Genomic DNA, 25,840 nt, shown 5'->3' with positions numbered 1-25,840 from the left:
AACCACGTAAAGGTTGTAACCAAACTTTTTTACCTGATTTATTAAATATGAAGTCTTCATAACACAGCAAAGAAATTGAAGCATTCTTTTTTAAATAGAGTTCCGTTGTCAAAAGCAACTGCACCCAGACTTCCACAAGTTGTACAAGTCTCTTTCAATCTTCTGATGACTGCTTCATAGTTACATTATGTAACTTCTTAGCTTTTACTGATCTGAAAAGTAAGCCAATGACAATTAAATATGACTTGCCATTGAAGACAAATAGATTATTTCCATCCATTCCTATGGCAATTTTACAAATTTATTTGACACCTATGCTTGTCTCTGTTCTGATGTGTTGCCTATATTTGGCATTTGGAAATAATTTCTTCAATAGAATTTAAAATTCTGGGCCCTCAGACTGATGACTAGCCTGAATTCTACATTTGATGACACACAAGTGACCATGATATAGCTTCTCTAAGACGTCTTCTCTGAGTGAAGTCACTGAGTAAGCACTCAGCAATGGCCGAATTTTGTCCATGAATCTTTTTGGTAAAGTTTGGGGCAAGGTGAAAGAGCTACCATCCTCTAAACTGTGGACCAGGCATTGAGGAGCCTATTAATGTCCTGTCTCCCAAATTGGCTTGAATTATCCAATCGCCAGATGTGATGTGGCCAATGAGGGGATATGATATCCAAATGGTAGGCCAGGGGACAATGATCCAGTGGATTATTTCAAAGTCCCTTTCTTCTGCAGCCATCAATACTGTGATGATCAAAACCGTGGCTGTCCTGTTCGAAGAAGTTCCCATTCCAGAATAGAGACTAACAGGGATAGTTTTATATTAGTAAGAAACATTGAAAGGGCACTTCTTTTTTGTTCTCTCTCTTTCTCTCTCACTTCCCTGTACATATTGAGAGGTCCCACCTCAGGTAGTGTGTCATTGCCTCCTCGCCATCCACAGAAGTATATCCTTTTATCAACTTTAACTGGACAACAAGTCGGGGCTCTGGCCATTAATCCATCTGGCACTGAAAAATGGCTTCAGAAGTCTATTCCTGTGGTGCAGGGTCAGGGTCTCCAGTCCTCCTGACTTCAAATGGAAAATCCAGTTCTGGTACACTGCCAAAACAGTTAACCTGTATACAGACTCACGTAAGGCCACTGCATTTGCCTGATCCACAATCTCATATATCAATGCACATCTGTTTTCTTTCTGCCCGTGTGGGAAAGCCAACGTAACATCACATGCAGGTAACAACAGGTTCACCTCTATTAAGGCCATTGACTGTTTGTCAGCTCACGGTCCTGGTGAGTCTGACTGTGAATGCAAGAGATGAAGACAATGGCAAAGGTGAACATTGGGACTTCTACACCCACCTCTAGCTCACAAACAGAATTAACTTTTGCTTTTGATTCTTAATCTCCTTACCCACTCATTCACAGGCACACACTGAAGTATAACACGACATAAAGTCCTGCTGTGATACAGGCAAAGTAATCACATCTGTAGTGTGCTTGCAGCAACCAAACATCTATTTGAAATAATGGTGGCATCACATCTGTGCACAAAATGACTTTATGACAACTGCTGGGGTAATAGATGTTCAAGTGCATTATATTGTAGCTGTAGTGAGCCGGAATGGGACCTCATCTATTCATGAAGGAGATTGCTGTATCTCCTCATTAACACTGTGATGTTGGAATATCAAGCGAGGAGGTAAAAAAGTGCAGGGCTGCCTTACATCTTTCATGGAGAAATAGCTGAATTTATTGACCAAATCGAACAGACCAATGTGATATGTATAATGTAAACTTGTACATGCATTTGGGATATTTGACAGATACTCCCCTGCTGGTAATGACTCAGTGACATGAAAAGTCCAAAGCACTGATTACCCATGGACACTGACAAACAACCCCTCCCCAATGTCCAACACATAGTTCCTTGCTATGATAGCTTCCTTGGTGCCTTTTAGTGGCTGAGTGCTGATTGTTTCAAACAGGACCTGATTCTATCAGCTGTAGACTGTAAGAGAAAGTTCTCAGTAACTTGTTAAGTGCCAACAACATTGTTTGTTACATTCCTTCCTTTCCTGTAAAACTTGAAAATGCAATGTCGGTGGGCAGGGGAATAAACCTATCCTCGATTTAGAAAGACAAAGTGAAATCTCACCAGGGAGACGGGCAGAGAGGACAGTTGGAATCCAGTTTTAAATGTTTCTTCAATATGTTCATTTCTGGCAATGCAACAAAACAGTACAGTATCTCTATGGGCCAACAATGATTCAGCAGAGAAGTATTGAAAGGTGTTAACAAGCACAGTGGCTCTGCAAAACAAGTCAAACATTTAATAATGCTTTTAAAAGAAAATGGCTAACCAATGGGAATGGTGTTTCATTCAATGACAATGTCTATGTTTACTATCTGGACATGTTTTTATATACTTCAGAGGTGGTGGTGGAGGGTTGTTTTTCAGACTGGAGGCCTGTGACCAGTGGAGTGCCACAAGGATCGGTGCCGGGTCCTCTACTTTTTGTCATTTACATAAATGATTTGGATACGAGCATAAGAGGTACAGTTAGTAAGTTTGCAGATGACACCAAAATTGGAGGTGTAGGGGACAGCGAAGAGGGTTACCTCAGATTACAACAGATGGGCCAATGGGCTGAGAAGTGGCAGATGGAGTTTAATTCAGATAAATGCGAGGTACTGCATTTTGGGAAAGCAAATCTTAGCAGGACTTATACACTTAATGGTAAGGTCCCAGGGAGTGTTGCTGAACAAAGAGACCTTGGAGTGCAGGTTCATAGCTCCTTGAAAGTGGAGTCGCAGGTAGATAGGATAGTGAAGAAGGCGTTTGGTATGCTTTCCTTTATTGGTCAGAGTATTGAGTACAGGAGTTGGGAGGCAATGTTGCAGCTGTACAGGACATTGGTTAGGCCACTGTTGGAATATTGCGTGTAATTCTGGTCTCCTTTCTATCGGAAAGATGTTGTGAAACCTGAAAGGGTTCAGAAAAGATTTACAAGGATGTTGCCAGGGTTGGAGGATTTGAGCTATAGGGAGAGGCTCAACAGGCTGGGGCTGTTTTTCCTGGAGCATCAGAGGCTGAGGGGTGACCTTATAGAGGTTTACAAAATTATGAGGGGCATGGATAGGGTAAATAGACAAAGTCTTTTCCCTGGGGTCAGGGAGTCCAGAACTAGAGGGCACAGATTTAGGGTGAGAGGGGAAAGATACAAAAGAGACCTAAGGGGCAACCTTTTCACGCAGAGGGTGGTGTGTGTATGGAATGAGCTGCCAGAGGATGTGGTGGAGGCTGGTACAATTACAACATTTAAGAGGCATTTGGATGGGTATATGAATAGGAAGGGTTTGGAGGGATATGGGCCGGGTGCTGGCAGGTGGGACTAGATTGGGTTGGGATATCTGGTCGGCATGGACAGGTTGGACCGAAGGGTCTGTTTCCATGCTCTACATCTCTATGACTCTATGACTCTATATGATCGCATTATCATAAACTTTAATATTTTAAGGAGTTTTTTTGCACAAGGGTTGCACAGCCTCTTCTGTGCTCTGGGCTATTCACATCATGTTATCGTACACATTGTCTGCATCAGATACTGAGCATTTGCAGCTTTCTATAATCATGGAGAAATAATAGTTGCCATGCTTAAGTGTACTCCAGCACAGATACTGTATAACAGGCCTCATAATTTCAACATCATCCTGAATAGACAAATCTTCCATAACCTTTTGCGGGCTTTATATTGGTAAAAAGGGGGAGTTCAGGACTGCAAAATGTGACAATAACATTACAGGTGGACTCCCACCACATTCCCAACTTTGATCCATGGCAGATGGCCTCCCTCCTTCTCAAGGGAGCTTCTCACGTGAACAATTCATGCCCACTGCTCTGAGACATACACCCTCTAATCCCACCCACCCCCTCTCCGCCTACTCTCCCATTGCCTAACTATCTCTCACCTGAGCCTGGGATCCAGTGACAAACATGGGACTTGACTGGGTATTGTATTGAAAGCAACCACCATCTCCCCAGTGACGCTGCTGTTCAATTGATCTGCCAATGTCTGATTGACTGGGTCACTAACCCCAAGGGATGGCCCACTGCTGCTGTCTCAAGGCTAGAGTGGAGCAGGATCTGCCATGCCTTCTCTGAAAGAAACAACACAGGCTCTTACTTATTCTCCAGCCAGAAGATCTGCTACCTCTGTAAGGTTCTGTCCTACATTTTCCCTCCAATGTTCCCCACAATGTATATTCCAACGTAATGATCAAATGCTGGAATTCCTTGCCAAAATATATTTGCGCATAATGTTGGGAAATAGTAATAAAAGTCGGTGCATGGGTCAGTCTTGTCGGGACAATTCCCTGGCGAAACAAAATCTTGGCCTGCTACTTTAAAGGAACCACTTTTCATCCAACAGATTATTTCATTAAGATAAGATATTTGTTATCATTGCTGAAGAGGGTTAGTTTATGTTCTTCCTTCAGATGATTTAGCTTCTGGTGGCTCTGTTATATTTTCTATTTCAGATCGCCATCAGCTTATGTTCTGTATGAACTATTTTGCTTTCTGATTTAGCTCTTCCCACCCTTCCTGTTTTCGCTGGCTTAATTGAAATCCCTTTCCTCTAATGTTTCCTGCTTGGCTCAGTACATGTTCCAATATCATGGAACTTCTGGTTCTGTTCTCAGCTGGAATATCACCTCCAATCTGCACATCACATTTTAGGAAGAACATCAAGGCCCTATTAGAAAAGAGAAGCAGATAATGTACCACTATGCAATCAAGAATTAAGGGTTTCCATTACATGGAAAAACCAAAGAAGCTAGGTTTGTTTGCAATTGGACAGAGAACATTTAGGGGTAAATTAATAGAGCAGTTCAACATTATTTACACTGTCAAAACTATTCATAAAGAGAAAATGTTTCCATTGGCAAGAGGGTGAGCAAATGGGTTTATCATAATTGGCAAACAAATAGCAGAAGGATGATAAGAAGTATTATTGCACGTAATCAGTTGTTATGCTTGGAATGCACTGCCTGAAAGGGTGGTGGAAGCCGATTTTATAATAAATTACGGAAACAATCGGATAAATACTTGAAATGCAAAAGAAAAAATGGGAAAAGAAGAGAACTAATTCCACAGCTACTTAAAAGATGGATCAAATGGCCCACAGGTGGAGAAATTAAGCCTGACAGAAAATTGGCCAAACTAAATTAAATAGCAGCCAGCAGCTATTCGCTGCAGAACATAATGGAAACCAAGAACAAAGGAGTTACAAAGGTTTAAGGAGAACCGGATATAACCAGCCTGAAGGTCATGTATTGGACAAAGTGTCAATCAAAGTGTATGTACACCTTCTGATATAGCAACATCAAAGAGTGTTCGCGTGATCCCATTGGATGATTTAAACCCAGCTCATGACCCCATTGACCAAAGACCAATGAATATTCTGGAAGGTCCAATGGAAGAGGGATAAAAACACACACCTGGACATCACAGGGCCAGGGACCTGGGTTTGATTCCAGTCTCAGGTGACTGTCTGTGTGGAGTTTGCACATTCTCCCCGTGTCTGCGTGGGTTTTCTTCAGACTCTGGTTTCTCCAGGTGCTCTAGTTTCCTCCCAGAGTCTAAAGATGTGCAAGTTAGGTGAATTGGCCTTGCTAAATTGCCCATAGTGTTCAGCAATGTTAAGGTTAGGTGCATTAGCCAGGGGTGAGTATAGGGTAGGGGAATGGGTCTGGGTGAGTTACTCTTCAGAGGGTCGGTGTGGACTTGTTAGGTCAAAGGGTTGTTTCCACACTGTAGGGACTCTGTAGGGATTCTATCACAACCTCAATGAAGACTTAATGAAGACTCGCCTTCGAAGACCATGCAGCAATATGAGAAGATCCAGGAGAAGACCCACCCTGATTCATAAGATCCACCTTTGTGGAAGAGAGCCAGTCCATGTCAGAGAGCAAGGAGATTCCAATGGCCCTATTCAAACATGTCGATCATACCAGATAATATTCTTTCTCAGATGGATAGAGTGAAATAGAGAGTAAATATTGTGGGAATCTAGGGAATGCTCACAGCTGACACCCATGTATTTTTCGACAGCACCCACCAACAAAGGGCTTTCCCATGGGCTCGATGATGTCGAGGTGGTCAAAGTAATGTTAATGTGGCTGAGCTGAGTGCACCATTCTGCCTTGTACAATCCACAGGATGTGGGAGGAGGGGAGCTGCAGAATGGCAAAACAGCAAACCTTCCACTGTGGGATACAACAGGGGAGACCCTGTGGAAGGGTTAAACCAGTGTAGGTAGCAAAATGTTGTGGGCTCTACTTTTCCAGCAGCAAACTTTTTAACAGCAAAAAGGAGATCACACAATTGCATTTACCAGGCGCCTGTGGAGACAGTTCACAGGAGCCTTTGGTAAACTAGATTGAACTGTGCGGACATCTATAACATGACAAATTGGACCCGAACACATGACTTACACACTGCTGAGGCAGCGAGGAAAGCCTACAAAAACGTTGATCCCGCAGACAAACCTTCCAAGCAGAACAGTGATTGAGAAGGAAGATGGCCTGGTTAAAAACCCCAAGCGGGGTTATAAAGATAGAGTGGAGTGCAGTGGGTCTGGGTGGGATGCTCATCCGTGGGTCAGTGCAGCCTCTTCCTGCATTGTAACGATTCGAGACAAAAAGTAAGATGTTGGAAAAGCACAGCCAGTCAGGCAGCATCCGAGGAGCAGGAGCGTCGATGTTTTGAGCACAAGCCTTCATCGGGAAGTTCCTTTGATGCTGCCTGACCGGCTGTGCTTTTTGCAGCACCACACCTTTCGTCTATGATCTCCAGCATCTGCAGTCCTCACTTCCTCCTTGTAAAGATTTTATTCTATGCGTTTATTTACAAAATACAAAATATAAGTCTTTTCCTGGTTTTCTTCCCTCTCAGGGAATTACATATTTAAATTCTTAGCTCTCACTCATTATTCCCTGCTTTAACTGGTCCATTTCTTAGTTTTCCTCCCAAAACCTCTCACTTGTACATTGCACTTGCTGCCTGTCTGCACACTCTATTACAATTCGTTTACATCTTGCTTCTAAAGTCACTGTTGATCAAACATTCTGCCTTTGTGTTACTATATTTAAAGATTGTGGACCCCAAAATCATAGCATGATGCATTGCAGAAGGAAGGCTATTCATCCCATCACATATCTGCTGGCTCACCTCATTTGTTTCCTCTGTTCAAGTATTTATCCAATTTCCTTTTGCTTGTTACCACTGAATTTGCTCCCATCATCCTATCAGGGAGCATATCTCAGGTTACAATAACTCATTATGTAAATACAAAATCACGACATGCATAACCTGTGGCTCTTTTGCATTCAACTTACATCTCGTCCTCTGTTTTACTGACCTTTCTGCCATTACATAGAACATACAGTCATAGAGTCATAGAGATGTACAGCATGGAAACAAACCCTTCGGTCCAACTCGTCCATGCCGACCAGATATCCCAACCCAATCTAGTCCCACCTGCCAGCACCTGGCCCATATCCCTCCAATTCCTTCGATTCACATACCCATCCAAATGCCTCTTAAATGTTACAATTGTACCAGCCTCCATCACATCCTCTGGCAGCTCATTCCATACACATATCACCCTCTGTATGAAAAAGTTGACCCTTTGGTCTCTTTTATATCTTTCCCTACTCACCCGAAACCTATGCCCTCTAGTTCTGGACTCCCTGACCCCAGGGAAAAGACTTTGTCTGTTTATTCTATCCATGCCCCTCATAATTTTGTAAACCTCTATACGGTCACCACTCAGCCTCCGACACTCGAGGGAAAACAGCCCCAACCTGTTCAGCCTCTTCCGATAGCTTAAATCCTCCAACCCTGGCAACATCCTTGCAAATCTTTTCTGAACCCTTTCAAGTTTCATAACATTTTTCCGATAGGAAGGAGACCAGAATTACATGCAATATTCCAACAGTGGCCTAACCAATGTCCAGTACAGCTGCAACATGACCTTCCAACTCCTGTACTCAATACTCTGACCAATAAAGGGAAACATACCAAACGCCTTCTTCACTCTCCTATCTATCTGCGACTCCACTTTCAAGGATCTATGAACCTGCACTCCAAGGTCTCTTTGTTCAGCAATACTCCCTAGGACCTTACTATTAAGTGTATAAGTCCTGCTAAGATTTGCTTTCCCAAAATGCAGCACCTCGCATTTATCTGAACTAAACTCCGTCTGCCACTTCTCAGCCCATTGGCCCATCTGGTCTAGATCCTGTGTAATCTGAGGTAACCTTCTTCACTGTTCACTATACCTTCAATTTTGGTGTCATCTGCAAACTTACTAACTGTACCTCTTATGCTCACATACAAATCATTTATGTAAATGACAAAAAGTAGAGGACCCAGCACCAATCCTTGTGACACGCCACTGGTCACAGGCCTCCAGAATGAAAAACACCCTCTACCACCACCATGCTCTGTCTTCTACCTTTGAGCCAGTTCTATATCCAAATGGCTAGTTCTCCCTGTATTCTGTGAAATCTTACCTTGCTAATCAGTCTTCCATGGGGAACCTTGTCAAATGCCTGACTGAAGTCCACATAGATCACATCTACCACTCTGCTCTCATCAATCCTCTTTGTTACTTCTTCAAAAAGCTCAATCAAGTTTGTGAGACATGATTTCCCATGCACAAAGCCATGTTGACTATCCCCAATCAGTCCTTGCCTTTCCAAATACATATACATCCTGTCCCTCAGGATTCCCTCCAAAACCTTGCCCATCACCGATGTCAGGCTCACTGGTCTATAGTTCCCTGGCTTGTCCTTACCACCCTTCTTAAACAGTGGCACCAGGTTAGCCAACCTCCAGTCTTCTGGCACCTCACCTGTGACTATCGATGATACAAATATCTCAGCAAGAGGCCCAGCAACCACTTTTTTTGCTTCGCACAAAGTTCTAGGGTACACCTGATCAGGTCATGGGGATTTATCCACCTTTACCTGTTTCAAGACATCCAGCACTTCCACCTCTGTAATCTGGTCATTTTGCAAGATGTCACCATCTATTTCCCTACAGTTTATATCTTCCATATCCTTTTCCAGAGTAAATACTGATACAAAATACACATTTAGTATCTCCCCCATTTTCTGCAGCTCTACACAATGGCCATCTTGTTGATCTTTGGGGGGCCCTATTCTCTCCCTAGTTACCCTTTTGTCCTTAACGTATTTATAAAAACTCTTTGGATTCTCCTTAATTCTATTTGCCAAAGCTATTTCATGTCCCCTTTTTGCCCGCTTGATTTCCCTCTGAAGTACACTCCTACTGCCTTCACTCGGTATCTCCTGTCTATACCTGACACATACTTCCTTCTTTTTCTTAACCAAACCTTCAATTTTTTTAGTCATCCAGCATTCCCTACACCTACCAGCCTTTCCTTTCACCCTGACAGGAATATACTTTTTCTGGATTCTCATTATCTCATTTCTGAAGGCTTCCCATTTTCCAGCCATCCCTTTACCTGCGAACATCTGCCCCCAATCAACTTTTGAAAATTCTTGCCTAATACTGTCAAAATTGACCTTTCTCCAATTTAGAACTTCAACTTTTAGATCTGGTTTATCCTTTTCCATCGCTATTTTAAATCTAATAGAATTGTGGTCACTGGCCCCAAAGTGCTCCCCCACTGACACCTGAGTCACCTGCCCTGCCTTATTTCCCAAGAGTAGGTCAAGTTTTGCACCTTCTCTAGTAGGTACATCCACATACTGAATGAGAAAATTGTCTTGTACGCATTTAACAAATTCCTTTCCATCTAAACCCTTAACTCTATGGCAGTCCCAGCCTATGAGAGAAAGTGAGGGCTGCAGATGTTGGAGATCAGAGCTGAAAATGTGTTGCTGGAAAAGCACAGCAGGTCAGGCAGCATCCAAGGAACAGCAGAATCGACGTTTCGGGCATAAGCCTGAGGTCCTGAAGAAGGGCTTATGCGCGAAACGTCGATTCTCCTGTTCCTTGGATGCTGCCTGACCTGCTGCGCTTTTCCAGCAACACATTTTCAGTCCCAGCCTATGTTTGGAAAGTTAAAATCCCCTACCATAACCACCCTATTATTCTTACAGATAGCTGCGATCTCCTTACAAGTTTGTTTCTCAATTTTCAGCTGACTATTAGGAGGTCTATAATACAATCCCAATAAGGTGATCATTCTTTCTAATTTCTCAGTTTCACCCAAATAACTTCCCTGGATGTATTTCCAGGAATATCCTCCCTCAGCACAGCTGTAAAAACGCCACTCCCCCTCCTCTTTTGCCTGCTTCTCTATCCTTCCTGTAGCATTTGTATCCTGGAACATTAAGCTGCCAGTCCTGCCTATCCCTGAGCCATGTTTCTGTAATTGCTATGATATCCCAGTCCCATGTTCCTAACCATGCCCTGAGTTCATCTGCCTTCCCTGTTAGGCCCCTTGCATTGAAATAAATGCAGTTTAATTTATTAGTCCTACCTTGTCCCTGCCTGCCCTGACTGTTTGACTCACTTCTGTTCTCAACTGTACCAGTCTCAGATTGATCTCTTTCCTCTCTATCTCCCTGGGTCCCACCCCCCACACCTTACTATGTTAAATCCTCCCGGGCAGCTCTCACAAATTTCCCTGCAAGCATACTAGTCCCCTTCCAATTTAGGTGCAATCCATCCTTCTTGTACAGGTCACTTCGCCCCCAAAAGAGATTCCAATGATCCAAAAATGTGAATCCTTCTCCCATACACCAGCTCCTCAGCCATGCATTCATCTGCTCTATCCTCCTCTTCCTGCCCTTACTTGCTCGTAGCACCCGGAATAATCCAGATATTACTACTCTCGAGGACCTCCTTTTTAAATTTCTGCCTAACTCTCTGTAATCTCCCTTCAGAATCTCAACCTTTTCCCTTCCTATGTCGTTGGTGCCAATATGTACAATGACCTCCTGCTGGCCCTTCTCCCCCGTGAGAACATTCTGCACCCTCTTTGAGACATCCTTGATCCTGGCACCAGGGAAGCAACACACCATTCTGCTTTTTCACTGCTGGCCACAGAAACATCTGTCTGTACCTCAGACTACAGAAGCCCCTAACACAATTGATCTCTTGGAACCCAATGTACCCCTCATTGCTTTAGAGCCAGTCTCAATACCAGAAACTTGGCTGTTCGTGCTACATTCCCCTGAGAATCCATCACCCCCTACATTTTCCAAAACAGCATACCTGTTTGAAATGAGTATATCCACAAAAGACTCCTGCACTAGCTGCCTACCTCTCTTACCTTTCCTGGAGTTAACCCATCTATGTGACTGTATCTGAGACTTTCCCCATTCCTATAACTGCCATCCATCACATTCTGTTGCTGTTGCAAATTCCTCATTGCTTCTAATTGTCTCTCCAACCGATCCATTCGATCTGATAAGATTCGTAACCAACCGTATTTATTGCAGATATAATCCACAGTAACCCTTCAACTCTCTTTAAACTCCCACATCTGACAAGAAGCACATATCACTCTACTAAAGGCCATTTGTGCACCTTCACAATCTACAGAGCCAAAAAATAACACCGTCTTATTCCTCTACAAACACTGCCCCAGGTTAAATTAATATTTATAGCTTATATTTTAAAATTAATCAAGAGACATATCTCCAAAAACATATAATCAAAAAGAATCCACTCTACTCACTACTACAGACTTTCTGTCGGCCACACTTAAAACAACAATTCACTGATCTGATTCTTTGCTGTGAACTTCGTCCAACAGTTCCTCCAAGATCAGTTGTGAATTTCACTGTTAATTTTCCCAGATGCACTCCAATGTCCAGCGATACATAAATTCAAACAGCAAAGGCAGTAACTGTGCAGGTACACTGTGGTGTCAGTTTCTTTCTCTCTCTCTCTCTCTCTCTCTCTCTCTCTCTTTCTCCTGCACTGTCCTCACCATGTGCTTCCTTTGTCTGCTCTTCTCCCTTTTAAAACTGCTGTTGTTTTGACTTTTTTTTCCAAAGTTCCAAAACAATACAACAGCATATAAAACAGTCATTGCTGCTCCTGGAATTCAAGGAAATCACCTCCAGCCCCTAAAATAACATCGAACAATACAGCACAGAATAGGCCCTTTGACACTTGATGTTGTGCCGAGCTGTGAACTAATCTAAGTCCATCCCCTTACACTATCCCATCATCATCCATGTGCTTATCCAAGGATTGTTTAAATCTCCCTAATGTAGCTGTGTTAACTACATTGGCAGGTAGGGCATTCCACGCCCTTCCCACTCTCTGAGTAAAGAACCCGCCTCTGACATTTGTCTTATATACATCACCCCTCAATTTGTAGTTATGCCCCCTTGTACAAGCTGATGTCATCATCCTAGGAAAAAGACTTTCACTGTCTACCCTTTCTAATCCTCTGATCATCTTGTATGTCTCTATCAAATTCCCTCTTAGCCTTCTTCTCTCCAATGAGAACAGACCCAAATCTCTCAGTCTTTCCTCATAAGACCTTCCCTCCAGGCTGGACAACATCCTGGTAAATCTCCTCTGCACCTTTTCCAATGCTTCCACATCCTTCCTGTAATGGGGCAACCAGAACTGTACGCAATATTCCAAGTGAGGCTGCAGTAGCATTTTGTATAGTTGCAGCATGACGTTATGGCTCCAGAACTCAATCTCTCTACCAATGAAACCTAACACACTGTATGCCTTCTCAACAGCACTATCAACCTGGATGGCAACTTTCAGGGATCTATGTACATGGACTCCAAGATCCCTCTGCACATCCACGCTATCAAGAATCTTTCCACTGACCCAGTATTCTGCCTTCCTGTTATTCTTCCCAAAGTGAATCACCTCACATTTATCTGCATTGAACGCCATTTGCCACCTCTCAACCCAGTTCTGCAGTTTATCCAAGTCCCTCTGCAACCTGCAACATTCTTCCACACTGTCCATCACTTCAATGACTTTAGTGTCATCTGCAAACTTACTAACTCATCCACCTATGCCTGCGTCAAAGTCATTTATAAAAATGACAAACAGCAGTGGTCCTAAACAGATCCTTGTGGCACACCACTTGTAACCAGACTCCAGGCTGAATATTTTCCATCAATCACCACTTTCTGCCTTCTTTCAGAAAGCTAGTTCCTAATCCAAACTGCTAAATCACCCTCAATCCCAAGCCTCTGCATTTTCTCCTACTATGTGGAACCTTAGAAAAGGCTTTACTGAAGTTTATGTACACCATGTCAACTGCCCTACCCTCAACCACATGCTTGGTCACCTTCTCAAAAAACTCAATGAGGTTCGTGAGACATGACCTGCCCTTGACGAAACCATATTGACTATCTGAAATCAAATTGTCACTTGCTAGATGATTATAAATCCTACCTCTTATAATCCTTTCCAAAACATTTCCTACAACAAATGTAAGGCTCACTGGTCTGTAATTACCTGGGTCATCTCTACTGCCCTTCTTGAACAAGGGCACAACATTTGCAATCCTCCAGTCAAAGAACAAAGAAAATTTACAGCCCAGAAACAGGCCCTTCAGCCCACCAAGGCTGAGCCGATCCAAATCCACTGTCTAAACCTATAGCCGTAAGCATTTGTGTCCCTCTGCTCCCTACCTACTCATGCATCTGTCCAGACACACCTTAAATGAATCTACCGTGCCTGCCTCTACTATCTCTGCAGGCAATGCATTCCAGGCACCTACCACCCTCTGTGTAAAGTACTTGTCGCATATATCCCCCTTAAACCTTTCACCTCTCACCTTGAATGCGTGAGTTCTTGTTATTGAATCCCTCACCCTAGGAAAAAGCTTTTCTCTATCTACCCTATCTATACCCTCCATGATGTTGTAGACTTAAATCAGGTCCCCCCTCAATCTCCTTTCTTCTAATGAAAACAATCCTAACCTACACAACCTCTCTTTATATCTAGTACCTTCCATACCAGGCAAAATCCTCGTAAACCTTCTCTGTACCCTCTCCAAAGCGACCACATCCTTTTGGTAACGTGGCAAACAGAACTGTACACAGTATTCTAAATGTGGAGAAACCAAAGTCTTGTACAGTTTTAACATGATCTGTCAGTTCTTATACTCAATACCCTGTCTGACGAAGACAAGCATACCATATGCCTTCTTGACCACTCTATCCACCTGTACAGCCACCTTCAGGGTACAATGGACATGAACTCCCAGATCTCTCTGCTCATCAACTTTTCCCAAGGCTCTTCTGTTTACAGTATAGTTCACTCTAAAATTAGACTTCCCAAAATGCATCACCTCACATTTGCCTGGATTGAACTCCATCTGCCATTTTCCCGCCCAACTCTCCTGTCTATCTATATTCTCCTGTATTCTTTGACAGTCCCTTATGCTTTCTGCTACTCCACCAAACTTTGTGTCATCTGCAAAGTTACTGATCAGATCAACAGTGTCCTCTTCCAGATCAGTTATGTATAATACAAACAACAGTGGCCCCAGCACTGACCTCTGTGGAACACCACTGGTCACCTTTCTCCATTTTGAGAAACTCCCTTCAACTACTACTCTCTGTCTCCTCTTGCTCAACCAGTTCTTTATCCACCTAGTTAGAACACTCTGCACACCATGTGACTTCACTTTCTTCATTAGTTTACCATGGGGAACCTTAGCAAACGCCTTACTAAAATACATGTATATGACATCTACAGCCCTTCCTTCATCTATCAACTTGGTCACTTCCTCAAAGAACTCTATTAAGTTGGTAAGGCATGATCTACCCCGCACAATACCATGTTGCCTATCACTGATAAGCCCATTCTTTTCCAAGTATAAATATATTTTATCCCTCAGTACCTTCTCCAGCAACTTTCCCACCACTGACATCAGGCTCATTGGTCTGTAGTTACCTGGAACATCCCTACTACCTTTCTTGTACAGGGGGACAACATGAACAACCCTCCAGTCCTCCGGCACCTCACCTGTGTTTAAGAATGCCACAAAGATATCTGTCAGGGCCCTAGCTATTTCCTCTCCCGCCTCCCTCAGGAACCTGGAATAGATCCCATTTAGTCCTGGGGACTTGTCCACCTAAATATCATTTCGCCCACCCAACACATCTCCTCCCTAGCTTCCCAGAGAATCTTTGATAAATCCCATCCGGCGCAGGGGACTTGTCTACTTTCCTTCTAGAGTTGATAACATCTCTTCTTTACTAACCACGATCCTTTCAAGTCTAATATCCAGTTTCTCATTCTTCTCCTCTACAATATTCTCCTTTTCCTGAGTGAAAATATTTGGTTAGCACCTCTTCGATCTCTTCGGGGTCCACACACAACTTATCACTTCTGTCTTTGACTGGCCCTATTTCTATCCTATTCTTGATGAAGGGCTTTTGTCCGAAACGTTGACTTTCCTGCTCCTTGGATGCTGCCTGGCCTGCTGTGCTTTTCCAGCCCCACTCTAACCTTGACTCTAATCTCCAGCATCTGCAGTATCCACTTCTGCCTATTCCTTCCCTAGTCATCCTTTTATTCCTCACGTACCTATAGAAAGCTTTTGGGTTGTCCTTTATTCTACGTGCTAAAGACTGCTCATGTCCTCTCTTTGCTCTTCTTAATTGCTCTTCCTAGCTAATCTATAACTCTCCATCACCTCATCTGAACCATCTCATTTCATCGTCACATAAGCCTCCTTCTTCTGCTTAACAAGGTATGCAATTTCTTCAGTAAACCAGGGTTCTCTTACCTCATCATTTCCTTCCTGCCTGATATACCTATCAAGGACACGCAATATCTGTTCCTTAAACCAGCACCCCATTTCAATTGTCTCCATCCCCTGCATTTTGCTACCCCATTCTATGCATCCTAAGTCTTGCCTAATCGCATTATAATTGCCCTTGTCCCATCGATAACTCTTGACCTGTGGCATGTATCTATTCCTTTCTATTGCTAAATGAAATGTAACCAAATTATGGTCACTCTCTCCAAAGTGTTCACCTACCACTAAATCAAACACCTGGCCTGGTTCATTACCAAGCACCAGATGCAGTATGGCTTTCCCTCTTGTTGGCCCTTCGACATACTATGTCAGGAAACCCTCCTACACACATTGGACAAAAACTGATCCATCTGACGTATTAGAGTTTTCGCATTTCCAGTCAATATTGGAGAAGTTAAAGTCCCTCATAATGACCATCCTGTTCCTTTCACTCCTACCCAGAACCATCTTGCTGATCCTCTCTTCCACATCCCTGGAACTCTGTGGCGGCCTATGAAAAAATCCCAACAATGTGACCTCTCCTCTCCTGTTTCTAACTTCAGCCCATACCACCTCAATAGATGAGTCTTCGTCAAAAGTTCTTTCAGCCACTGTTATACTGTCCTTGACTAACAAGGCCACACCTCCCCTCTTTTACCACCTTCCCTGTTCTGAATGAAAGATTTAAATCCTGGAATCTGTAACATCCACTCCTGACCCTGCTCTAACTATATCTCCGAAATGGCCACAACATCGAAGTCCCAGGTACCTATCCATGCTGCGAATTCACTTATTCCGGATACTTCTGGCATTGAAGTCGACACACTTCAAACCAGCTTGCTGTCTGCCAGCACACTCCTGTGACTATGAAATCCTGTCCATACCCTCTCTACTCTCATCCTCCTGTGCACTGGAACTACGCCTCAGGTTCCCATCCCCCTGCTGAGCTAGTTGGGGTAGAGTTTCATTGAGGTAGAGTTTTGTTTTAAGACCTGAAGACATAGGAACAGAATTAGGCCATTTGGCCCATCGAGTCTGCTCAACCATTCAGATACATTTCTCAACCCCATTCTCTTGCCTTCTCCCCATAATCTTTGATCTATTATTAGTTAAAAATCTCTCTTTCTCTTCTGAAGGGCCCACAATGTTTTGGCCTCCACAGCTCTGTATAGCAATGAATTGTACAGATTAGCCACATCCTGGTTGAGGAAATTCCTTGTCATCACTGTTCTAAAAGTGTTCCCTTCACTCTGAGGTCATGCCCTCAGCCCCTAGGCTGTCCTGCTAGATGAAACATTTTCTCCACATCCATTCCTTCCAGACCACTGTTAGTTTCAATGACGTCCCCCACATCCCTCCCCCATCCTTCTAAACTCAATCAAGTACAAACGCAGAATCCCCAACCATTCCTGATATGACAAGTCCATCATCCCCAGGATCATTCTTGTAAACCTCCATTGGAAACCTTCCAACACCAGCACATACTTCCTTAGATACAGGACTCAAAACTGCTCACAATATTTTGATTGCAGTCTGATCAGAGTCTTATACAGCCTCAGCAGTACTTCTCTGCTCTTGTATTCTAGCCCTCTTGAAATGAATGGGAAAATTTCTTTTGCGTACCTTACAACTAACTGAACTTGCACATTAATCTTAATACAATGCTGAGCTAGAATTCCCAAGTCTCTTTGTGCTTCAGATTTCCGAAGCCTTTCCCCACTTCAAAAATAGTCTATGCCTCTATTCTTCACACCAAAGTGCACAACCTCACACTTGTCCACATTGTATTCCATCTGCACACTCTTCTAGCCTGTCCAAATCCTTCTGTAGCCTCCCCACAACCTCAACCCTGTCCCTCCACCTACCTTTGTGTCATCTGCAAATTTAGCAACAATACCCTCAGTTCCTTCATCAAGATTTTTAATGTATAACATGAATATTCGTGGCCCCAATATTGACCCTGTGGAACCCCACTAATCACTTGCTACCATACTGAAAAATACTCCTTTATCCCCACTCTCTGCTTTGTGCCACTCAGGCAATCCTCTATCCATTCCATTACCTTGCCTCTGACATCATGGGCTCTTATCTATTTAGCAGCCTCCTGTGCAGCACCCTGTCAAAAGCTTCCTGGAAATTCAAATAGATCACATCCATTGGCTCTCCTTTGTCGAACTTCCTTGATACTTCGTAAAAGAATTCTAACAGATTTGTTGAGTGTGACCTCCTCTTGATGAAGCTATGCTTACTCAGCCCTATTTTACCATGCACTTCCAAGTACTCTGCAATCTTATCCTGAATAATGAACACTAAAGTCTTACCAACAACTAAGATCAGACTATTCAGTCTATAGTTTCCTGTAAGCTCCCTCCCTCCTTAAACAGGGGTGTTATGTTTGCCACTTTCCAATCCTCTGGGACCATTCCTGATTCCAGTGATTCCTTGAAGATCACCACCAATATCTCCACAATCTCCTCAGTTATCTCTTTCAAGTGATTTATCCACCTTAAACCCTTTTGCTTCCCCAGCACCTTCTCCTTAGTGATAGCCACTACACTTACCTCTGCCCCTGACTCTTTTGAAGTTCTGATATGCTACTGGTGTCTTCTGCTGTGAAAACTGATGTAAAGTATATATTCAGATTCTCCATCATTTCTTTGTTCCGCATTACTACTTCTCCAGCCTCATTTTCCAGTTGTTCAATGTGTACTCTTGTCTCTCTATTATCTTTTAGATATCTAAAAAAAAATTGCAATCTTGTTTTTTTATTACAAGCTGGCTTGCCCTTGTATTTCATCTTCTCTCCAATTATTGTTTTTTTTTATTTATCCTCTTTTGGATTTTAAAGGATTCCCAATCCTCTGGCCTGCCACTAACCTTCTCCACATGGTATGGTTTTACTTCTGCTTTTATGTTACCTCTAAACTTCCCTTGTCAGCTATTCCAGGTTATAGTCAAACAGGTTTAATTGGAAGCACACTAGCTTTCAGAGCATCGCTCCTTCATCAGGTGGGTAGTGGAGGGCTCAATCATAACACACAGAATTTATAGCAAAAATTCCTATAAAATACCTATCAATTCCTTGCCTTTAAACAACCACCAAACCTCAAACAGATCGTTGTTGGTAGCAAGCTGCCCGGCTCTCAGGACAACTCCATACAACCCTGTCATGGTAGGCACTGCAAGATGCGTCAGAGTGTGGACATGTGTGGGGACACCTCTCACCTTGTACATGGCAGGTACTCATGTGACTCAGCCAACGCTGTCTACCTTATACGTTGCAGGCAAGGATGCCCGGAGGTATGGTACATTGGGGAAACCGAGCAAAGGCTACGACAACGGATTAATTGGCACCGCGCAACAATCAACAGACAGGAGTGTTCCCTCCCAGTTGGGGAACACTTCAGTGGTCCAGGACATTCGACCTCGGACCTTTGGGTGACCATCCTCCAAGGCAGACTTCGGGACAGGCAGCAGCGAAAAGAGACTGATAGCTAAGTTCGGTACCCATAGGGCGGGCCTCAACCGGGACCTTGGGTTCATGTCACATTACAGGTGACCACCATTGCACTCTATACACACACACAGATACTCCTACACACAAACAGAGGCACTCCTATGCACACATACACACGGACACACATACACACAGATGCGCACACAGACACCCACACACACCCTTACAGACACACACACTCCCATACTCACACATGCACAGCCTCACAGACTTAAGACACTCTGCACTCACTACACACACACATACACTTTCTCACACTCACAACCCCCAACCCAGACAGACACACACACACATTCTGGATCAGTGGTGCTGGAAGAGCACAGCAGTTCAGGCAGCATCTGACGAGCAGCAAAATCGACGTTTCGGGCAAAAGCCCTTCATCAGGAATACAGGCAGAGAGCCTGAAGCATGGAGAGATAAGCTAGAGGAGGGTGGGGGTGGGGAGAAAATAGCATAGAGTACAATAGGTGAGTGGGGGAGGAGATGAAGGTGATAGGTCAGGGAGGAGAGGGTGGAGTGGATAGGTGGAAAAGGAGATAGGCAGGTCGGACAAGTCCAGACAGGTCAAGGGGACAGTGCGGGCTGGAAGTTTGAAACTAGGATGAGGTGGGGGAAGGGGAAATGAGGAAGCTGCTGAAGACAACATTGATGCCCTGGGGTTGAAGTGTTCTGAGGCGGAAGATGAGGCGTTCTTCCTCCAGGCGTCTGGTGGTGAGGGAACGGTGGTGAAGGAGGCCCAGGACCTCCATGTCCTCGGCAGAGTGGGAGGGGGAGTTGAAATGTTGGGCCACGGGGCGGTGTGGTTGATTGGTGCGGGTGTCCCGGAGATGTTCCCTAAAGCACTCTGCTAGGAGGCGCCCAGTCTCCCCAATGTAGAGGAGACCGCATCGGGAGCAACGGATACAATAAATGATATTAGTGGATGTGCAGGTAAAATTTTGATGGATGTGGAAGGCTCCTTTAGGGCCTTGGATAGAGGTGAGGCAGGAGGTGTGGGCACAGGTTTTACAGTTCCTGCGGTGGCAGGGGAAAGTGCCAGGATGGGAGGGTGGGTCGTAGGGGGCGTGGACCTGACCAGGTAGTCACAGAGGGAACAGTCTTTGCGGAAGGCAGAAAGGGGTGGGGAGGGAAATATATCCCTGGTGGTGGGGTCTTTTTGGAGGTGGCGGAAATGTGGGCGGATGATTTGGTTTATGTGGAGGTTTGTAGGGTGGAAGGTGAGCACCCCCAGGGGCGTTCTGTCCTTGTTACGGTTGGAGGGGTGGGGTCTGAGGGTGGGAGGTGCGGGATGTGGACGAGATGCGTTGGAGGGCATCTTTAACCACGTGGGAAGGGAAATTGCGGTCTCTAAAGAAGGAGGCCATCTGGTGTGTTCTATGGTGGAACTGGTCCTCCTGGGAGCAGATACGGCAGAGGCGGAGGAATTGGGAATACAGGATGGCATTTTTGCAAGAGATAGGGTGGGAAGAGGTGTAATCCAGGTAGCTGTGGGAGTCGGTGGGTTTGTAAAAAATGTCAGTGTCAAGTCGGTCATCACTAATGGAGGTGGAGAGGTCCAGGAAGGGGAGGGAGGTGTCAGAGATGGTCCAGGTAAATTTAAGGTCAGGGTGGAATGTGTTGGTGAAATTGATGAATTGCTCAACCTCCTCGCGGGAGCACGAGGTGGCACCAATGCAGTAATCAATGTAGCGGAGGAAGAGGTAGGGAGTGGTGCCGGTGTAATTACGGAAGATCAACTGTTCTACGTAGCCAACAAAGAGACAGGCATTGCTGGGGCCCATACGTGTGCCCATGGCTACCCCTTTGGTCTGGAGGAAGTGGGAGGATTCAAAGGAGAAATTGTTAAGGGTGAGGACCAGTTCGGCCAAACGAATGAGAGTGTCGGTGGAAGGGTACTGTTGGGGACGTCTGGAGAGGAAAAAACGGAGGACTTGGAGGCCCTGGTCATGGCGGATGGAGGTGTAGAGGAATTGGATATCCATGGTGAAGACACACACACACACAGGCAGACAAAGACCCACATGCACACATATATTTTGTGGGGTGAATTTGTATTTGCAGGGTTACATTGTACTTTGCTCAAAAACTGCATGAATTCATGTAAAACTCCGTTACCTCACTTTTTAGATTAGAATCAATCTAAACAGCATGGCATAGACAGAGAACACAGGGGGCTAACCTTCAACATATTGTCTAGCTATCACCATTGTTAACAGCTAACCCAAGAATGCAACTTTTTAAAAAAAAGGTTTTATGATTTATACTGTCATGGTATTCTAACCGATGAAAGGCTTAACAGACAATCAATTTTTCAATAATTTCAGTTACATCACACTGTAAATTTTTGCTTTAAATTCTGTGTGTTAGGATTGAGCCCTCCACTATCACCTGATGAAGGGGTGTCACTCCGAAAGCTAGTGTGCTTCCAATTAAACCTGTTGGACTATAGCCTGGTGTTGTGTGATTTTTAACTTTGTACACCTCAGTCCAACACCGGCATCTTCAAATCTTGACAGCTATGGTTGCCATGTCTGCCCCTTAGTATGTTTCTTCCTCCTTGGGATGAATTTCTGCTGTACCTCCCGTATTATCCCAGAAACTCCTGCCATTACTGCTTCATCATCTTCCCTGCTAGGCTCCCCTTTCAATCAACTCTGGCTAGCTCCACCCTCATGTCTTTGCATTTACCTTTACTCAATTGTAATGTCATTGTATCTGATTCCAGCTTCTACCTCTCAGACTGCAGGGTGAACTCTATCATATTATGGTCTTCGCCCCAAGAGGTTCCTTCACCTTAAGCTCTCTAATCAAGCTTGCCTCATTACACATTACTAAATCCAGAAGTGTCTATTCCCTCGTGGGATCTACCACAAGCTGCTCCAAAAAGAAATGTCATCAACATTCCACCAATTCCGTTTTTTTTAAGATCCACAACCAACCTGATTTTCCCAGTCCACCTGCATATTGAAACCTTCATGATTATTGCAAAAGGAAAGGCATGTAAGAAAGGCAATATGTCCTGATTTCCTTCCCAACATCTGACTACTGCTTGGAGGCCTGTACACAAAGACTATTTTTCTCTCTCTTTGCAGTTCCTAAACTAAATCCACACAGATTCCATGCCTTCTGACCCTATGTAATTTCTTGTTAATGACTTAAATTAATTTCTTCCAAACAAGGCAACTCTGCCCAACTGCCTGTCCTTTCAATAAGACGTGATGAATCAGCACTTTTTGGTTGGATGTTCTTCCTTCTGTTTATTACCGGGGATGATCTGCCATGATACCCTTCACACCCACGCTGACTGCAAAGTCCAGTCTCAGAATGCAAACGTGTGATGACACAGCACCCTCTGGTTGGATAATCTTAGGCTTCCAGATGAAATGGAAGCTGGCTCGGGTAACTGAAACAGTGCAGTTTTGAGGGATAGGTCAGACCTGTGCTACGTACAACAACAGAGTGCCTCACACCTGATGACCAGGATTCTACCCACAGTGGAGAGGGAGCAGTGCTCCCAAAGGACCAGTTTCTGCTTCACTTCGGCGATGTGATCCTCCCAAGATTGTGTGCACACCTCAGCCCCTCCAAACTATATTCCCAGCACCTCCAGGTAATCTGTCCTGATGGTGAAGGGAATGAATAATCAGTTGGCCCAGTTCCCAAAGAACATGACCCCGCTCTTACCTCTATTTACCTTGATTCCCAACTTCAATTCAAACTTTTGGCAGATGCTCATAAATCTGCACACTGACAGCGGATCCAAGCAGAAAACAGCGACATCATCCATCTACAGGGAGGCTTTGACCTGCTGGCCTCTGCTGCCTGGAATAATCACCCTCCTCAGGCTCACATCCTTCCCAATAGATTCAGCAAAGGGCTTTAGTCTGAAGTGCAAAGAGACTAGGGAGTTCTAGTCAAGGATACTCTCAAGGAAAACTTGCAGGTTGAGTCAGTAGTTAAGAAGGCAAATACAATGATGGCATTTATTTTGAGATGACGAATATAAAAGTAGGGATGCAGTTCTGAGGTTCTATAAGCCTCTGGTCAGACCACATTTTGAATATTGTGTGCAGTTTTGGGGCCCATATCTCAGGAAGGATGTACTGGCCTGAAGCGTGTTCAGAGGAGGTTCACGAGAATTGTCCCTAGAATGAAAACCTTAACATATGAGGAACTCTGGGTCTATCAGGCAGGGAGGAAGTGGTCAAGCGAGGGAAATGTGGTTTATTAAAGAAGTGAAATCTCTTGTTAAGAGGAAGAAAGAGGCTTATGTAAAGATGTGAAAGCTCAGTTAGGGCACTTGAGAGTTACATGTTAGCCAGGAAGGACCTAAAGAGAGAGCCAAGAAGAGCCAGAAGTAGATACAAGAAGTCTTTGGCAGGTAGGATCAAGGAAAGCCCTAAAGTTTTCCATATGTATCTCAGGAATAAAATAATGTCTAGGGTAAGGTTAGGGCCAGTTAAGGACAGTAGTGGGAAGTTGTGCATGGAATCCAAAGAGATAGGAGAGGTGTTCAATGAATATTTTTCATCAGTATTCACACAGGAAAAATACAATGTTGTCGAGGTGAATACTGAGATATCGGCTATTAGACTTGTCAAAATTGAAGTTCTTAAGGAGGATGTATTAGCAATTCTGGAAAGTGTGAAAATAGATAAATTCCCAGGGCTAGATGGGACTTATCTAGGATTCTCTGGGAGGCTAGGGAGGAGATTGCAGAGCCTTTGGCTTTGATTTTTATGTTGTCATTGTCTACAGGAATAGTGCCAGAAGACTGGAGGATAGCAAAAGTGAACAAGAGGAGTAGAGACATCCCTGGTTATTATAGACCAGTGAGTCTTGTGTCTGTTGTGGGTAAAGTTTGGGAAAGGATTATAAGAGGTAAGAGTTATAATCATCTAGAAAGGAATAAGTTGATTAGGGATAGTCAACATGGTTTTGTGAAGGGTACGTCATGCCTCACAAACCTTATTGGTCACCAAACAGGTGGATGAGGTTGAAGCAGTCGATGTTTAGTGTATGGATTTCAGTAAAGTGTTTGATAAGGTTCCCCATGGTAGCCTATTGCAGAAAATACAGAGGCATAAGAGAGAGAGTGATTTAGCGTTTTTGATCAGAAATTGGCTAGCTGTAAGGAGGCAGAGGGTGATGGATGATGGGAAATGTTCATCCTGGAGTTCAGTTACTAGTAGTGTACCACAAGGATCTGTTTTGGGGCCACTGCTGCTTGTCATTTTTATAAATGACTTGGATGAGGGTGTAGAAGGATGGGCTAGTAAATTTGCGGATGACACTAAAGTAGGTGGAGTTGTGGACAGTACAGAAGTATGTTGTAAGTTACAGAGGGACATAGATAAGCTGCAGAGCTGGGCTGAGAGGTGGTAAATGGAGTTTAATGTAGAAAAGTGTGAGGTGATTAACTTTGGAAGGAGTAACAGGAATACAGAGTACTGGGCGAATGGTAAGATTCTTGGTAGTGTGGATGAGCAGTGAGATCTCGATGTCCATGTACATAGATCCCTGAAGGTTGCCACCTAGGTTGATAAGGTTATTAAGAAGGCATACGGTGTGTTAGCTTTTATTGATAGAGGAATTGAGTTTTGGAGCCACAAGGTCACGTTGCAGCTGTACTAAACTCTTGTGTGGCCGCACTTGGACTATTGTGTACGGTTCTGGTTGCTGCATTCTAGGAAAGATGTGGAAGCATTGGAAATGTTGCAGAGGAGATTTACCAGGATGTTGCCTGGTATGGAGGGAAGATCTTATGAGGAAAGACTGAGGGACTTAAGGCTGTTTTGTTCGAGAGAAGAAGGTTAAGAGATGACTTAATAGAGGCATACAAGATGATCAGAAGATTAGGTAGAGTGGACAGTGAAAACCTTTTTCCTCAGATGGTGATGGCTAGCACAAGGTGACATAGCTTTGAACTGAGGGGTGGTAGATATAGGACAGATGTCAGAGGTAGGTTCTTTACTCAGACAGTAGTAAGGCATGGAATGCCCTGCCTGCAGCAGTAGTGGACTCACCAACATTAAGGGCATTTAAATAGTCACTGGATAAACATATGGATGGTAATGGATTAGTGTAGGTTAGATGGAATTTAGATTCACAGGTTGGCGCAACACTGAGGTCCAAAAGACCTGTACTGTGTTATAATGTTCCATGTTCTATACTCAAAGGAGTTTGGAAGGATGAGGGGTGGGGGGGGGATCGAATTGAAACTTACAGTATACTGAATGGTCTGAGAGAAAGTGAGGACTGCAGATGCTGGAGATCAGAGCTTAAAAATGTGTTGCTGGAAAAGCGCACAGGTCAGGCAGCATCAAAGGAACAGGAGAATCGACGTTTCGGGCATAAGCCCTTCTTCAGGAATGAGGAGGGTGTGCCAAGCAGGCTAAGATAAAAGGTAGGGAGGAGGGACTTGGGGGAGGGGCGCTGGGAATACGATAGGTGGAAGGAGGTTAAGGTGAGGGTGATAGGCCAGAGAGGGGGTGGGGGCGGAGAGGTCGGGAAGAAGAT

The sequence above is a fragment of the Chiloscyllium plagiosum genome, unplaced genomic scaffold (genome assembly GCF_037043375.1).
Source record: "Chiloscyllium plagiosum isolate Xiang-an unplaced genomic scaffold, Cpla_swu_hap1 HiC_scaffold_4, whole genome shotgun sequence".
NCBI lineage: Eukaryota > Metazoa > Chordata > Chondrichthyes > Orectolobiformes > Hemiscylliidae > Chiloscyllium > Chiloscyllium plagiosum.
Note: the sequence above shows the minus strand (reverse complement) of the source record.